This window comes from Neodiprion fabricii, chromosome 1 (assembly GCF_021155785.1).
Source record: "Neodiprion fabricii isolate iyNeoFabr1 chromosome 1, iyNeoFabr1.1, whole genome shotgun sequence".
NCBI classification, from domain to species: domain Eukaryota; kingdom Metazoa; phylum Arthropoda; class Insecta; order Hymenoptera; family Diprionidae; genus Neodiprion; species Neodiprion fabricii.
The window spans coordinates 23037598-23053204 of NC_060239.1; the positions used below are offsets into that span (position 1 = coordinate 23037598).

Consider the following 15607-nt stretch of genomic DNA (forward strand, 5'->3'; position numbering starts at 1 on the left):
TTGTGACACGCAGAGATACACACACGAATCATTCGCTCACAACAAATGAAGGATTTTGGTAGGTAAACTCGTAATGATAGCCTGTGTAATTATTTTCAAAACAAACGATTTTCCTCTTTATCATTCTTTTTCTATATTTTATACGTACAATATCATTATACAACCTGACCTGGGTTCCTGGTGTTTGGATTTACATTCTCTTTATATTTATTTGCTCATCTTTTGCAAGGTAGGTAATTTTTTTCATTTATTTATCTTTATTCGATACCGTCTTTGTAATAATACATCATACAATTAATCACTCCAATTTCACATACTAATCAAAATTAATAACCCTCCAACGAATTGACGGACAAAGTTCCCCGGTGACACATTTCAGACTGTCCAACTACGAGCAAAAGGAAAACAACGTTTAAATTCGTTTAAAATCTCTTTCCGTCCTTTCATTTCTCATTTTTCATTTTTCATGTCCCCTTTCATTTATATTCCTCGATTGTTGTTATTATTATTACTTCTGATGCGTTAACGTTTTGCGTTTCGAGAATTATCAACGTCATATTCACGATTATCAAAATCTCAGAAGCAATTTACGGTGTGAAATCTTGGCGAAATCGATAAAAAACGTCAGAGAATTCACTGCGTCATACAGTCAGGTTCCCAATTATTGCTAACGTGGCAATTTCTCACACTTGCGATACCTAAGTAAATAATATAATATTTGTAACGCTGTTGACGTATGCGGGGTAGATTTCTTCAACCGAAATTAGTGGACGGTTATACTTTCATATCGTAATTCTTTCTTTTTTTTTTTTTCAATTACCGCCAGGGAAACATAACATTTCTACATGGATGATATCGCACGTATAGGTATAGGTATAGGTACAACCACCTAGCTCGTGTGCCATGCCGTCCTATAACGTTAGCCGCAATAAAACGTTCTCATAAAACACCGTGACCACCTCGTAAAAGACGCGCGTTCAGTCGATATAAAACCAGCTGAAAAAAGTATATTTCTCTTATTACGTCTCTAATCAAAGTTCGGCAGTAAGCTTTGGAGCTTTTCGGAGATTGGAAAACGAAATATAACGGTTGCCGGTCTTAAAGCTAACGGATTATGGCCGCTGCCTCTTTCCCATCCGGAAAAAAGCTTTCCCAACTTTTCACGTCGAGCAAAAGTCAAGCGGCTGCCTCTCCCTTCCACCTCGATGTGCATTAATATGAATGCCGAGGAGCGATAAGTTTTGGAAAGTCCCGAAACACTTCGGTCGTGGACTTTCGCCAAATATAAAGTAAGATTTGACCCGCCCAAGACCCGAGACTCGCCGCAAAGCTACCTAATGTTCGATAACTCGATCTGCTAAATATCACCCTGAAGTCAGGTGATAGATTCCAGTGTTGAAATTGCACGCTTTTGCTCCGCGCATTTTCGAATTTTTCGTTGAAGATTATTCGACAATTTCAGGCCGCTTGTATTATGCATGTAATACTTTAGTTCATGTAACGACGTAATCAATCATCGTCGACACATTTTTTCGACCCGTGTATACCAAATTGAATTATGCTTGCCAATCGGACGTATCATACATTTGCATAAATGATTTGTTAGGCGAAGCGTGCAGCGCCATCTGGCTAACTTGGCAACGGTTGGTAAAACGGGCGAAACAACGCCATCTAGGAAAACTGTCGTACACTGATCACACGAGTAAGGTAATGCCATCTCGCGGTAATTTTTAGGACTTTCAAGCTCCAAGATGTAGGTCTACGTATTTTTCGTGATTCCCTGATTTTTCCGTCTGAATAAAATGGTGCAACATACATAAAACGCGGAAGATAGATCCAAGTTTCATGTGAAATCAATTCACTGGTATTTGACCTCATCTATTACGAACGTATTACACATATCGGTACAATCTCTTGAAACTTGAAAATCAACCGCGCATGCGCCAAATAATTCAAGCTCATTGGTCGGCGAAATCTTACCGCAGCGATATTATTGTCTGCGATGCAGGGGGGCCAACGTACACATTTTGTGTACGTTTGAATTGTCAAAGAGCCTAAGCAGTAAGTTCCGACCGTTCTTTGAAGAATCAACTTTCCGATCCAATAACAAATGCTTCCCAAACCTTTTCGAGTCACCACCTGAATTATTTGAGATTCTAACCTCGAAAATTCGTATCAACTATATCGCCGCCAGAAATAGAGTTTGCAAGCCGATAAAACTCAGGCATGCGCGGTTGATTTTCAAGTTTCAAGATATTGTTCCGGTATAACACGTTTCGCGATATGAGTAATACTACACGAAAAGAATAAATACACTTGGACCAGCAAATTTTAGTGTCAATACAGTCACAGCAAGATGATACTTCCGTGTAGCATTTCAGTACGTCCCTCTTTGCTATTTGTTTTTTCCTTTCCATACTTATTTTATTTCTTCTACTTTTGAAACTGATGACGAAAAAAAAAAAAAACAACAAAAAAATGGAAAAAAAGAGAAACCGAATATGTATATATTTCACCATGGAAACAACTTTTCTCACTCGCAGTTAATTATCGTTAAATTGCCTCATTTAAGCGTGATTAATGGGCAACAGCCCTCGGCGCCAAAGCAAGGTCCACTTTTCTTTCTAACAAGGGTCCGCGGCTCAGCGTCCGCGACGCAGTGATAAAACCGTATCGCGCGCGGTTGAGGAGGCAACCGAAAAAAGAAGAAGTGAAAAAAAAAACAAAAAAAAACAAAAAAAAAACTGGCAAACGTTGATAAAAATTTATGATCTGCACTCTGTACGCGCGCCGTCAATTCAGGCGGGATATTTATCACTCTCCACTCCCGCGTCAAAGAATCCGAGAGCCAGAAGTGCGGTCAATCACCACTTTCCAAGCCTGCGGTGTGAACTGTGAACGACGTGACGCTGTCATCTGGTTCAACGGTAAACAATCAATCAAACGCGTAATTATCGAAAAGGAATCAATCGCAGCGAGGCGTTGAACGTGTAACCAGCCAAAAAGCAACCCGTGTGACGGCGGTGGTCAGTCATTAGGCGTCGGATGTTACAACGCTTCTATAATACCTCCAGGCCTTAAAATCAGTTTACTGTTGCGCTGCTGGTGCAGGTCGGGATCCGGAATCAGAAAAATTCGTATCGAGCATTTGTGTCGCGTTTTATTAATCAATAGAGAACGGTGAAGACTCCGAGTGATCCGAATATATTTAATGATTACGAAGGCTGATTGGCCAAAGATCGATACTTTTTATTACGAGACAGTCGTAAGTTATCGTATTTTATCGTCTAATGAACTGTATTTTCAACCATTTTTTAACTGTCCAAAAATGAAGCATCGATATCTAAGCTTTTGTTTGTGATTTTAGTATTTTCTGTTCATTTATATGTTTGAAGAGATTTTCGTAGCGTACGAACATAACGAATGATTAAGTATTCAATTTATGACTATTTCGAAATGAAATGAATAAAAAGTTCGATTCTTCGTTCAATAATCACGGTGACGTCAAAACTCCCCAAGTTTCTCTAATTTTAGAACATTCTTTGAAGTATACAGTCGTATAATATGCCTTGTGCCAAGTCGTTATTAATCCGGATCGGTCGAAATTCTGCTCATTGTCAATCTGAACCCGAAAATGCCTGCCACTCGCGTTTATCTCCGATTTGGGTTTTAACTACGTAAATGCAACCACTGGATAAATTTACCCGTGTAAATTCTCCGTTATTAAATCTCTGTTCCTGGTATTCATTTGGAACGTTGCTCAGTCCTTTTGATGCACCATTTGAATATGAATGTTTGCAATATCTGTTCGGATTTAGAGGGATTCGAAAGCACCGATATAACTGTCATGAGCATATCGAGTAATGGAGGTTCATCCGTCGATAAAACAGTTTCCTCCTGTGTTTTTATAGTCATGCAATGATAAACTCCATATACCCATTATTTGTTTTTAAGACGAATGGGTGATTAAGAGGGTTGCAGAGAGGATGAAAATCCATACACGTATGTTTTCGTACAAATTGACTTGTAAAGTATTGAACAGCATAATCCTTAACTCGAATGCAATAACATATATATTCAGCCCTCAATAAATCGAAATATAAAAAATGGCCGAAAATTTTGAGTCGCAACAAATAATTAGTAAACAGAGAAATTTCACATATCACGTTTACTCATACGCTGCAACCTGTACAAAAATTTCGAAATTCAGCCTCATGGCGAAAGTGGTGGAAGGTCGAGTCCACAGGGACAGAAAAACTCTCGTTGGACAAAGAAAAGTACAATATTATTACACTTAACTACGGGAGTAATTTTCTTTTCTACCTTTTTTTGTCCCCTACTTTTTTTACTGTGTAGGTGTTCCCTGAAGGAACGCTTATTAAAGAGTCGTATTAAAGAGTCGTGTTGATGAAAAAAAAGATTGAGGGTGCTATTTAAAATATAAAACTTGTTATGATTCCCATCCCGGTAAGCAAGCCATAAATCCTTAACTAAGCTGGCATGACATCAGCAGCACGATTATCTAATATTCTCTTCAATATTAAATCTAAAATTAATCGGCAAATGAGTTCGAGCTTGAATTCCGACTTGAGATAGGACATTTGGATGGAATTTGAATCACCCTCGTTTGGTTGATTGAACAATGGTTTGACCCTAATATGGGAACATCTCTGCAAAAGTCAGGGTTTTATATCATACGATCAGCGACCATGTCGATCGGGCAAAAGTTTGACCAGAGGATTATTTTTGCGTGTGTGTGTGATCTTTTCTCTCTTCAATTCTTGCTCTCTCGCTTCCTTCCTCCAACACAGCCCGCGAGAAAAGTTTTCCTCCTTAGAAGCAAATCGCGAAATCGGCAGAATGCGACGATGAGAAGGGTCAGCAAAAGTTTACGAGAAGTTACGAAAAGTTTTTCTTTTATTAGAAAAGAGAATAGCCTCGACTAATCGCATGCTCACTAGAACCAACCTATATCAGTGACTTTCAAGATCACGAAAATCCCATCAGGTGTATAATATAATCTTTCCACGCTTCATTTCGTCTCGCTCTTCATTTTTCAAAGACCGCCGCATCGTTTTGCCATTTCTTATTTTATTCTCATCGCCCGACTGCAAATATATTTATTTATTTTGAACGAATCGGTTTCCAATTTCAACAGGCGTAAGAAGTGATTGTATTTCATTTATTAAATTGAATTTACTTCGTACCAATATGGATGACGAAACGACATTCAATTGAAACAAATAAATTTTTGGTTCTACTAAATGAATTTTTTGATAGTTTCACAATTTGATCTTGTTTTATTTTTCGTTCAATGCCGCGTTATGATTCGAGTCAATCAAATACACACAATATCTTTCCATCATCTGTCATTACTGTTATTTTATCGAGGCGATCCTTTTACCTGCACACTTTCTTTTTAATGCGATATTGCGATGGAATCATCGGTAGGTAGAAACCAAAGCGTATAATAAATTCGAATGAACTATAAAATTCATAATATTGTTTCGCGAGCAGAGAGGATGACATGCAAATTTTTCTTTTGAACGAGTTACGGCGATTAAATAATCCGCGCATATAGAATGATCTATAATAACGCGTTATATCGGCCTGTGACAAGTGATATTTGATCCACCGTACTGACTGTGAATATCAGAGAGAATTTTCAATGCGCCTCACATTCGCAATGCGATTACCACTTGAATAGGTAACGGACTGATTAGCGATCTAATCGATTACCGATAAATCACGGCAAGAAAAATGGATCCATGATTTCGAACATTCTTAGTTTGTCGTGTCCCATCACGCGACCGTTATCTGAATAATTCTGAAGTGTCACGCGCGATTCCAGACCATTCGGTAAAATTGTTGTTTTTACTTTTTCCTCTTCCCTCTCACGTCTGCAGTTTGCGTTTATTGTTCAAAGGTTAAATATCGATTTGAGGCTGATAATATTCAATAATTTTACCATCACTGTAATGTTACGTGACTGATAACCATGTGAATTGAAAACTCGTTAATCTGGCGCATTGGTTGATTTTTAGAAATTCAATGAAAGCAAAATTTCACGTTTTCATTTGATTATCTTTAATCTTACTGTTCACTAGATCAGACCTTTGAACTGCCAAGTTAGAACTACATCCAGACTATTTTCACGTCATATTCAGATTAACCGCATGCGACATTCCATCTACCGTAACATGTAACATCCGATACGAAACAGCAAAATGTGTATAACAACCTCGTCGTAGAAAATTATAAGAACTTAGAATTTGACAAATCGTCTTTATGTCTGTATAACAAATCCTACATTTGTTGTGAGAATGTCTATTGTGTATTTCTTCATAACTTTTTCAATTCTTCATCACTGCCACGTAGAGAAACTACATAAAATCATCACTAAATTCATATCAACATTTATACTTCATATTCGTTTTTTTCAGTTTACATTTTTATTTTGTACCAAATAATATATACACTGTAAGATTTTTAATATCAATCTTAAAACAAAAACTACAAAAGTGTACAAGCCCTTAGGTCACCGAGCATGTCCGAGGAGCATGGCGATGTATTCCTAACAAATTATAATGATTGATATTGTAATACTTGTACTCTAAGCGTGTACAATGAAATCACATGTCTCGCATAATCTAAATGCAGTTCACTTCACAGCACAGAAAATCAACATTACGCGAATATAAACGCAATATAAAGAGGCGCCGTATGTTGGCAGAGAATTTAATATCTGTTGCATTGCAAACATCGCATTTCATTATGAAAATCGTATTTTATCACTACATATTCACTCGATTCATCAAAACAGAACCCTAACAGCTTGCACAAACTTTTCTGTCCATTCGTACTCGTAGAATCAACCAGTTTATTCGTGCCAACGATCAGCTGATCACTCTCCTCGTCGCCATCTTTGATTATGGTTCTCTTTCTCGCCGATATTTGTGGAATGGCAATCGGGATCTCCTGTGAGAAGAAATTATAAAAGCTTTTTGTGGTTCGTTCGAAAGTACGAAACCAACTACCCAGATACACACCTGACATTGGGTATACACATATACCGTAGCGTATGCACACAGAGAGTCCTAACTTGAACTAACCGCGAAAACTCTGAGCTAACTCGTCTTTTCGTTGACGAGATAGAAACTTGTCGATAAACTTCCGGCACTCATAAGTCAACTCTCAGTTCTTCACGATCATCACGGTGCTAGGTGCGGAAAGAGAGGCCGCATGGGAGGGTGATCCTATCCGAAACTCGAACCGTGACCACTCAGGATCCGGGCTCGGGCGATGTTTGACTTTTCCCAAGAAAAATACCGCGTCAAGTACACCCGAACTTCGCTGCACTGATTGCGAGGGCGATGCATTGCACAGGCTTTCGGTTCGATCTTTGTTTGTTTGTATGTTTTCTATTTCACTTTGCCCTTACTCGATGACCGGAGCTTTTTTTTGAAATCTTCCAAAAACATCAGATTTTTTTAAAACTCGCTCGTGAAACTTTGTACGAATTAAAAATATTACCACACCCAAAGCTTGCAGCATTTTTTTGAATTTCACTTCATTGTTAGAGATTTTGCTATAACTGGTTCATTTACAAATGAAAGCCACAACATTCACGCAACGGGTTTGTATTCAAACGTAGTTGTGACTCTCAATTCTGATTCGGTGGGTAATTTATCGTATCATCATACAAGTGCATTTTGTGATCGGTCATCGGTTTGTAATTAATGTTTTTACGCTTTTCAATTACTCGTAATGCATGGAGCCACGTATGGACTGTTTCGTGGAGTTCAGTGTTTAACTCGTTTCCCTCTAATCAAGCATTCCCAGTAACATGTTTAGTCTACGGACGTTTCGACTGAATTACAATCCATCACCCTGTTGACCCATGCACATAATAACGCGTGCATCCATGTTGTTCCATCAAAGTTCCATCCAGTTTTGCAAAATATTCTACATAGGTTGATACCTGCTTCAAACGGTGTTCAACTAAGAATCGCGAAAGTCGAAATTTTTAATTTTTATGAAACATGTCGCCAAGTTGGAACATGTTCGAATCTCTGTAAGAAAATTCTAAATAATTATATCGCTATAGAAAGATATTATTTGGCAATATAAGAAAAAAAAAGGTTACAGATCAATTTGTTTTTTCCTCCTGGAAGAAGACTTTGAACATCATGCGGGATCCCGTGGAAGCAATTTGCAACTTTTTTTAAACATGTAACGTACATATTATGAGATATTTCTCATTGAGTAAACAGAGAATAGCAGCTGCCGAAACTAAAATTCATTACTTATATACAAATTTCACGATTCATTCAATTGAGTTTCGTACATTCCTTCCATGTCTTTACGAATTCAAACCAATGCAATCATGATCACGATGCATCTTAGTAAGGTGATAGTTGATGATCTTTTATGTGACTTTCCGTAGCTTTCTAATATCTCACCATCGTTCGAAGCAATCGCTGGTGAAATTCCCAGAGCAAATAACACGATAACAATCGTAGTGTGATCTCAGCCTCCAAACGATTTATTTTAAAGCACTTACCTGTGAAATGTTATTCCTTTTTGTGTTGGCAGCTTCCTACAATACTCGCACCTTCCATTATAATTATTTTTATTCACCATTACTTCCGTATAATTTTATCGCGTATTTGTCGAATATCTAATATTAACGCTCCAACCTCAAAATGCGGTCAAAACATTTTTTTTTTTGGTTATGTTAACGTTAACAACGTGATACGAAGGATTTATTATATGGAGGATAGAGGCAAAGAGAAGTATCTCATATGGGTTTTCAACTGAAAAAATGTCCACCAAACAGCATGAAATAATGAATGAATATACTTTTTCTGCAGCAATGCCATCTTGATTTCCCTCTACTTTAGAAACACCTTCTACATACGGAGGTAGTCCTCCTTACCTCTACCCTCCATAATCAATCGGCTCAATAGGCCAACTAGTATCGAATTAGTAAGGAGATCAGTGCCTTGGACTACCACGATACGAATACAACGGTTCGAATGCATCTCACAATCAATTCCATCTCTGAATCGATAGGGAAAAATTTGTCGTAAAGACAGTCTGTAAACTAATCAAATAGCAGCGTTACAATGGGTTCATATAAATAAAACGTAGGCAGGTTGCACAGGTCTATCGTGTAGACGATGGTGCTTGCGTCGAAGTATATATGGGGTAAAATTATGCTGTATCAGAGACCGTGACGCATCGGACGTTCGCATAATCAAATGAACGGACGTCGGCGTCCGCAGGGCGCAAAGCGCGCCAGTTCGAATGCAAATTTTCCTCATTTTGCATTTTGTCGTCCCAGCAGCGAGTGGTTCGCGTGCCGTTGTACAGCTGCAAGCCCGGTGCTTGCGATTATACATCGCCAACGCAGTTGTCTACATTTTACTGCAGAGTCATGAATACGTTACGAATGCACAGCCCGCGGGATATGGAGCGCCGCCGAGTGATGCAGAAGAGAACACTCTCTTACCATTTTTCGAAAAGTCCGTGCAGTCGACCCGCAAAAATTGTATTAGTTCTTTTAATTCCGGTCCCAAGGATCCATACATATATTATATGTACACGTTGTACATACGTAGCCATGTATCCTCCGATGCAGCTCAAAAGCGTAAGAGCCACGGTTTCTTAACTCCCGCCCTGCTGCACTTCGGCAAAACGAGATATGACGGTTTATTACACAGTTGTAGAAGGGAAACTTTTACTCCAATATACGGAGTCATCGAAGATTTACGAGGGGCTTATTAAACTCAAAGAAACGATACCGATATTCCGTTTCACTGAGACTATTCCCAAGAAAATATAGCGACTGAAACGAATTGTGCAATATAGCGTTGCTCGTTTAATTCAAACGCAAACATTTGCAACACTGAAATTTTCTACACACCATTCACGGTTCAATATTTACGGAATCGCAACAAATATTCGTGATTCGTGCAAATTCACACACCGTGACATTTGCACAAATAGTTAATCAGTACTGCAGTGGCTGACACTTTTCGTTATACGCTAATACGACACTGTTCATTGGACCCGCAGTGGGAACAAGCGCTGTACCAAGTCCTGAAAAGAACATTTTCGAAAATTGTCTGACTCTGGATGTGAAATACTTTTCGACAGTGTAATTGAATTTCATCAAGCGTGTAAACGGGGAAATATGATAATCAGAATCGATTTTCAGTTCTCATTTATACGAAACACAGCAGGGTGATTCTGAACTAGATTGAAGTAGTTGAGACTTCGCTATCTGAACGACTTTATCAAACTGAACAATGGACTGGCTAAATCAGACCATCGTTGCATTAGGATATGCCATCTCTTTTTTCTTTAAAGTAATCAATCAAGCACAATGCTTCGAAGAAATCTCAGGTACATACTAAACTTTGGATGATCACTGCTTTTGGGATCAAAAAATAGCATAGTGAAAAATTGTCCAGATTATTCAATTATTCAATGCTAATAATTTGAAGGGTTCGCGACAGAATTCCATGTTTTTTGGATTCGGAGAGCCAGTCAGCCTTCGTACTTTTTACGTGTTTTGAAAACATAGAATTTCGAATCAAAAGGGTTGCAGCTTCCTAACTGTCATTTATTTATTGAATATTTAATGTAAAAAAGCAGTTTCAATTATTTATCGTCAATTTAAGTGCTTCGATCGGTCCAGCAAAGGTAGTGATCCAAAAATAACAAACCTTTTGTGGGATGATTTTTTTCATTTATTTGAAATTTTCCCAATTTATGGGAGTTTCTTCAAGATCTACTCTACTACAATGCAACTTTAAAATTTTACCGAACATAGTTCAAGTTGTGAAAAAAGTATAGTGTAATTTTCAGCCGAAAGCTCTTTTTTGTTCGGTGGTAGTAATTTTTTGAAAAACAATAATTTCGCGCCAGTAAACATAAAAAAAACAAACCCTAAAGTTTGTCAAGTAGTTTGTTTGTTAACTAACCCAAGTATTATTATTTAGAACCCAAAACTATGGAAGACTCCCGAAACCTGTCCCGTTTCGCGTGGAATACCCTTTACACAGCCTACTTCGTGAACTCAAAAAAGATCAATACTCAGAATGACTTGGCATGACTTTAAATAAACTGAAATAACATGAGAAATCCATTTAATGTCAAAGAAGTTTAAGTGACTTCAACTTTATTTTCAACGGTTTCACATGAATTAAAGTGTCTTTAATTGTATTGCACGGTTTCAACAAATAACTACCTACAAAAATTTAGGTAAATTCGGAAGACTTCAAATATCGTCAATTGAATTAACGCGACGCACATGAATTAATACGTCCTCATGTGATTTCAAATCATGTGAAGCAAATTCTCAAGCACAATATCTCGCATTCAAAATCCTCGACATTTATCGAAATTTACAATTAACAATTAATCACTAATTTTCTGAAGCGTTGCTTCCGTGAAATATTCCGATTGAAAAAAAAGCAACCCCAATGATGTGACGTCAAACCGTATAAAATATCTTGTTGTCAGACCTTACGAATAATTAGACGAGCAGAAAAAAAACGTCATACACAGTAAATCCTGCCCGGATTCATGACCTGGTGCCTTTTAGGTGAGATTCCAATGTAACGTGCTATAGTATCCACGAAATGATTATGCGATGTTTATTTCGATCGCTCTGGCCGAATTACCCGAACATACGTTACCGAAATAACAAGAGGGATGACATACCGGAACACTGAAACAGGCGGGTTGGAGGGTGAGATGCATCGGCTAGACTCGTTTAATTCGCCAGCTCCGACGCGAGTATTATTACGACGGCGCCCGACGTAGTAAAGCGTCGCGACGGCGACGGGTTGTCATGGCTCGAACACACCGTGGCAGGATTTCCCATCAGCCATGAGCTATACGTACCAATAATGGTCTAGCGATCCAACTTGCAAAATCCAACAGAGCATTCGGTAAAAGTCCAACAGACCGTGAGTGAACGAGAAAAGCGTCGAGTCATAACGTCGGCGGCGTCGCATAAATTCAAATTTCATACATAGGTCGTTGATGTATGTTACACTTACAAATGGTCCGAAAGATAAACTATATATCTGCATATCCATATACCAGATTATCCTCCATTTTTTATTTCGGTTTGTTCTCTCGCCGTTTGCTTTTTTTCTTTTCTTTTTCTTTCTTGTCCTTTGTTCATCTTTTCAGTTTTTGCACACCCTGCGGGAAAAATAACAGTTTGCTTCCGAAGCTATTTATCACTCACGTTCCAGAAAGAAAGAGAGAGAGAGAGAGAGAGAGAGAGAGAGAGAGAGAAGGAGAGAAAAAAACAAACTCACGCACGCACGCACGACGGAATAAAAAATGATCCGTCAAGTAGCCGATAATTACATCGTTCGTATCAATGAGGTTTCTCTACACTAAAAAATTGGCTTCAAAAATTATTTCAATTATTAAGATACATTATCAGCCCTGACCAACTTTAAGAAATTTTCTCACTTTACAAAATACGTTCACCTGCCTACTAATGAAAAAAATAAAATTACTTCCGTCGGTAATATATCAAACTGTTTAACAGGTTGATAATAATAATTCATATTATAAAAAGTTAATTATTAACAATGATAATAATAATTGATAATCAATAATAATTATCATTATTATTATGATAAAAAAAACGGAGAACAACTTTACAAAAATCACATCAAGCCGATCAGTATTACATGAAATGATTTTCGAAATTGCCAACATATTACGAATCTAACTTTGAAGTCACAAAACTTTGCGAATAGGGGTATACTTACCGTCTGTATTTTAATCGAGAAAGAGCTTCAGAACTATGTTGCGAATTTATAATTTATTTGACTCGCAATAAGATTCACAAGATTTTGCAAATAACTTTGTACAATTGAAACTAAATGCAAAAAGGAGGCCTCTTTTCGTCTCGCGTATTTGCAATATTCGTCTCTTTGGCTCGCACTGCACAATATACTATTAATTCATAGTTCAGAAGCCGAATATGCAGACTCACTGAAAGTTCGTAGTTTTCAAAAGTACGATTTACAAAACTCGTTCAAATTAATTTCGAACGGCCTGACTTTCCGGGTATTAAAGGAGCCGCTCCTTGGAGTATAAAAATCTATCGATTACGCGGTAAAACGTTGAACGACAACAGATTCAAAGACTCACTCACCGACAGTATAATCCACTTTGCAAGTATAATTTGGTCATTACAGCGGCCGTACTATCGGCACAAGTAGATACATGAATGATAATTGTATTTCAACAAGAAGCAGGAATTCCTGTAGAATCGGTTGATACTTTTTTACAACTATGAAGTAACCCAAGGGAACGGGTCTCAGTGATTACCAAGAATTGTGATCCGGTTTGAATCTAGGATGAAATCGAGCCGAGCTTGCGGAGGGTCGGAAGTCTTAAATTGATGATCAGATTAGGAAGTGGTTCGTCAGAGTGTTTCACAGTAGGTTGCGTATAGCGGCATCGCGCTCTATGGTAATGCGTATCAGGGTACATTTCACGGCTGATTGAGGCGCCAGCAGCCAGGCCATAGACAATTTCCCAAAGGGTTCCGATATAATGGCTTACACAAGGTAATATAGTCCATCGTATTACAGTTACAAGCCCTTGCAGGTTCTATGTGCTCGGGGTTGAAGCAGGTTCATTAGCAGTGCACACAGAGCAACTCGTTTTAATCAGCGCCACTTCCTCGCGTTATCCTCAGCCCGGTGCAACGAGCAGATATCTGGGGTAGACCTACGGATTATGATCCTGATCCGAATCGTTACCGGTAGGCAGTCGCAATCGTCGCTCAGGCGTCCCAAGTCACCCACAACTAACCGACCATTCTATTGCGGGAACACAGTTTCTGATCATTGCGATCCTCTTTTCTCGCTAGAACAAGGACTAAACGTTAGATTTGGCCATACGATAAAATATTCTCACGAAGTATGTGAGGATTTTTATCGAAAGTCTAAAATCACATGTCTCAAAGAATGTGACTACCTTCCATTTAAATAGCATGTAAAAACATCCTTGTTCTAGTTTCTTCGTAGGATAGCAAAGTTGGTTCTGGATGCCGATATAGTTACCGACACTTATCTAGTTACCGACTTATCCAAGACACAAACCTTTTTCTAGAAGGTTTCAGGGATATCCCCACTCTGACTGTCCGACTTTATCGACCGTCGGAATTTGGATCAGTCCATCCTACGCTTGAGGAGGATTTCTATTTAAGGAAAAACTTACGTTCAGACCTTGCTTCGGCGTAAAAAAAAAAAAAAAAAAAAAAAACAATACAAAAACAATATGTTGTCCTAATCTGAAACAGTCTAGTGGTGGGGTTATTAGTCCCGCTGACCTTACGCCACTTGGCTAACCCCCATCTTGCGCACGGGATCGCTCGCCGTGAAAAAGATATGCTAAGTACACCGTCGGCACCGGGTTCCTTAATTAGGCGAAACGACATTTATAACGACCATAGAGATACACGACGGTCTAGCTTCCTTCTAGGTGGCCGAGAACTTACACGTTTCGTGTTAGTGCATTTGGCTATATCCGTCGACGACAGTTATTAGGGGCAGGTCGTTAAGGGTGTTTTAGTGGCAAGATGAAGATGCTATGATATTTCTGTACTATATGCCAAATAATCATCACACCGATGCTTAACCAGCCAGTAAAATTTCAAATATACAAAAATGGAAGGAGAGAAAATTGTGTCTAAATTATAAAACAGCAACAATTTAAAAACAGGTTCTACATTCAGAACGCGTTAAAAATGATTAAACTCTGGTGTTATTCGTGCAATTCTTATTATATTGAAATGATTTAATTTTACGAAATACTTTTTCAGACATTCAATTAAACTTGACTGATTTTCTGCGATTATTTCGTTTCATGAACGTCGGAATATTGTAAACAGTTATTTTTGCGAAAGATAATGACTAACGACCGTCTTGAAGTTGAGTATTGTTCTAAAGTACGGCTGACGAACAATTTCATTCTTCAACTTTTGAATAGGTTGAATAATTAAACTGTACGATATACTTCACGTCTGTCATCGCATCGTGTATAATTATTTATACACATCAACCAATGCGAAATTCAAATTCGCGTTCTGACACAGTAGACAATTTCGTAAATACCGACAATCAGACGTACCAGATGTACTTAAGATTCACGTTGTGAATTTCACATGAAGTTAAATAACACAATACAATCGAGAAAATTGGCGCGATGTCAGTTACACCGAGTTACACGCGACGAATGGGGAGAGTAATTAGATCTTTGTTGTAGCACGGTTGTATAAACTGAAATGAAGATGCTTGGTCTCAAGTGACTTGAAGCAAGGCACAAAAAGCGCCACAGAATCCACCCGCGCATTGCTTTGTTGCTATGCGAGATTAAACTACCAGAAGAATTCCAACCTCTACGCTTTAATCTTTTGCCATGTCACCCGAGCCTTCATCCCCTGATATTTCCTCTTAATTGCTCCCATCACCTGCGCTAAAATGTGAAAAAAAAATCATGAAAGCAGTACGAGAGGAGGTCCTGACGCTTGCAGTGGATAAAATAACACCTCTTTACA

The 15607-nt window shown here is 38.3% G+C and overlaps 1 protein-coding gene across 1 annotated transcript in view; it reads left to right on the forward strand.

Moving 5' to 3' along the window:
- The window catches only part of LOC124187766 (protein vein), a 259802-nt gene that overhangs the window by 227567 nt on the left and 16628 nt on the right, over positions 1 to 15607 (forward strand). The window lies entirely within an intron of this gene.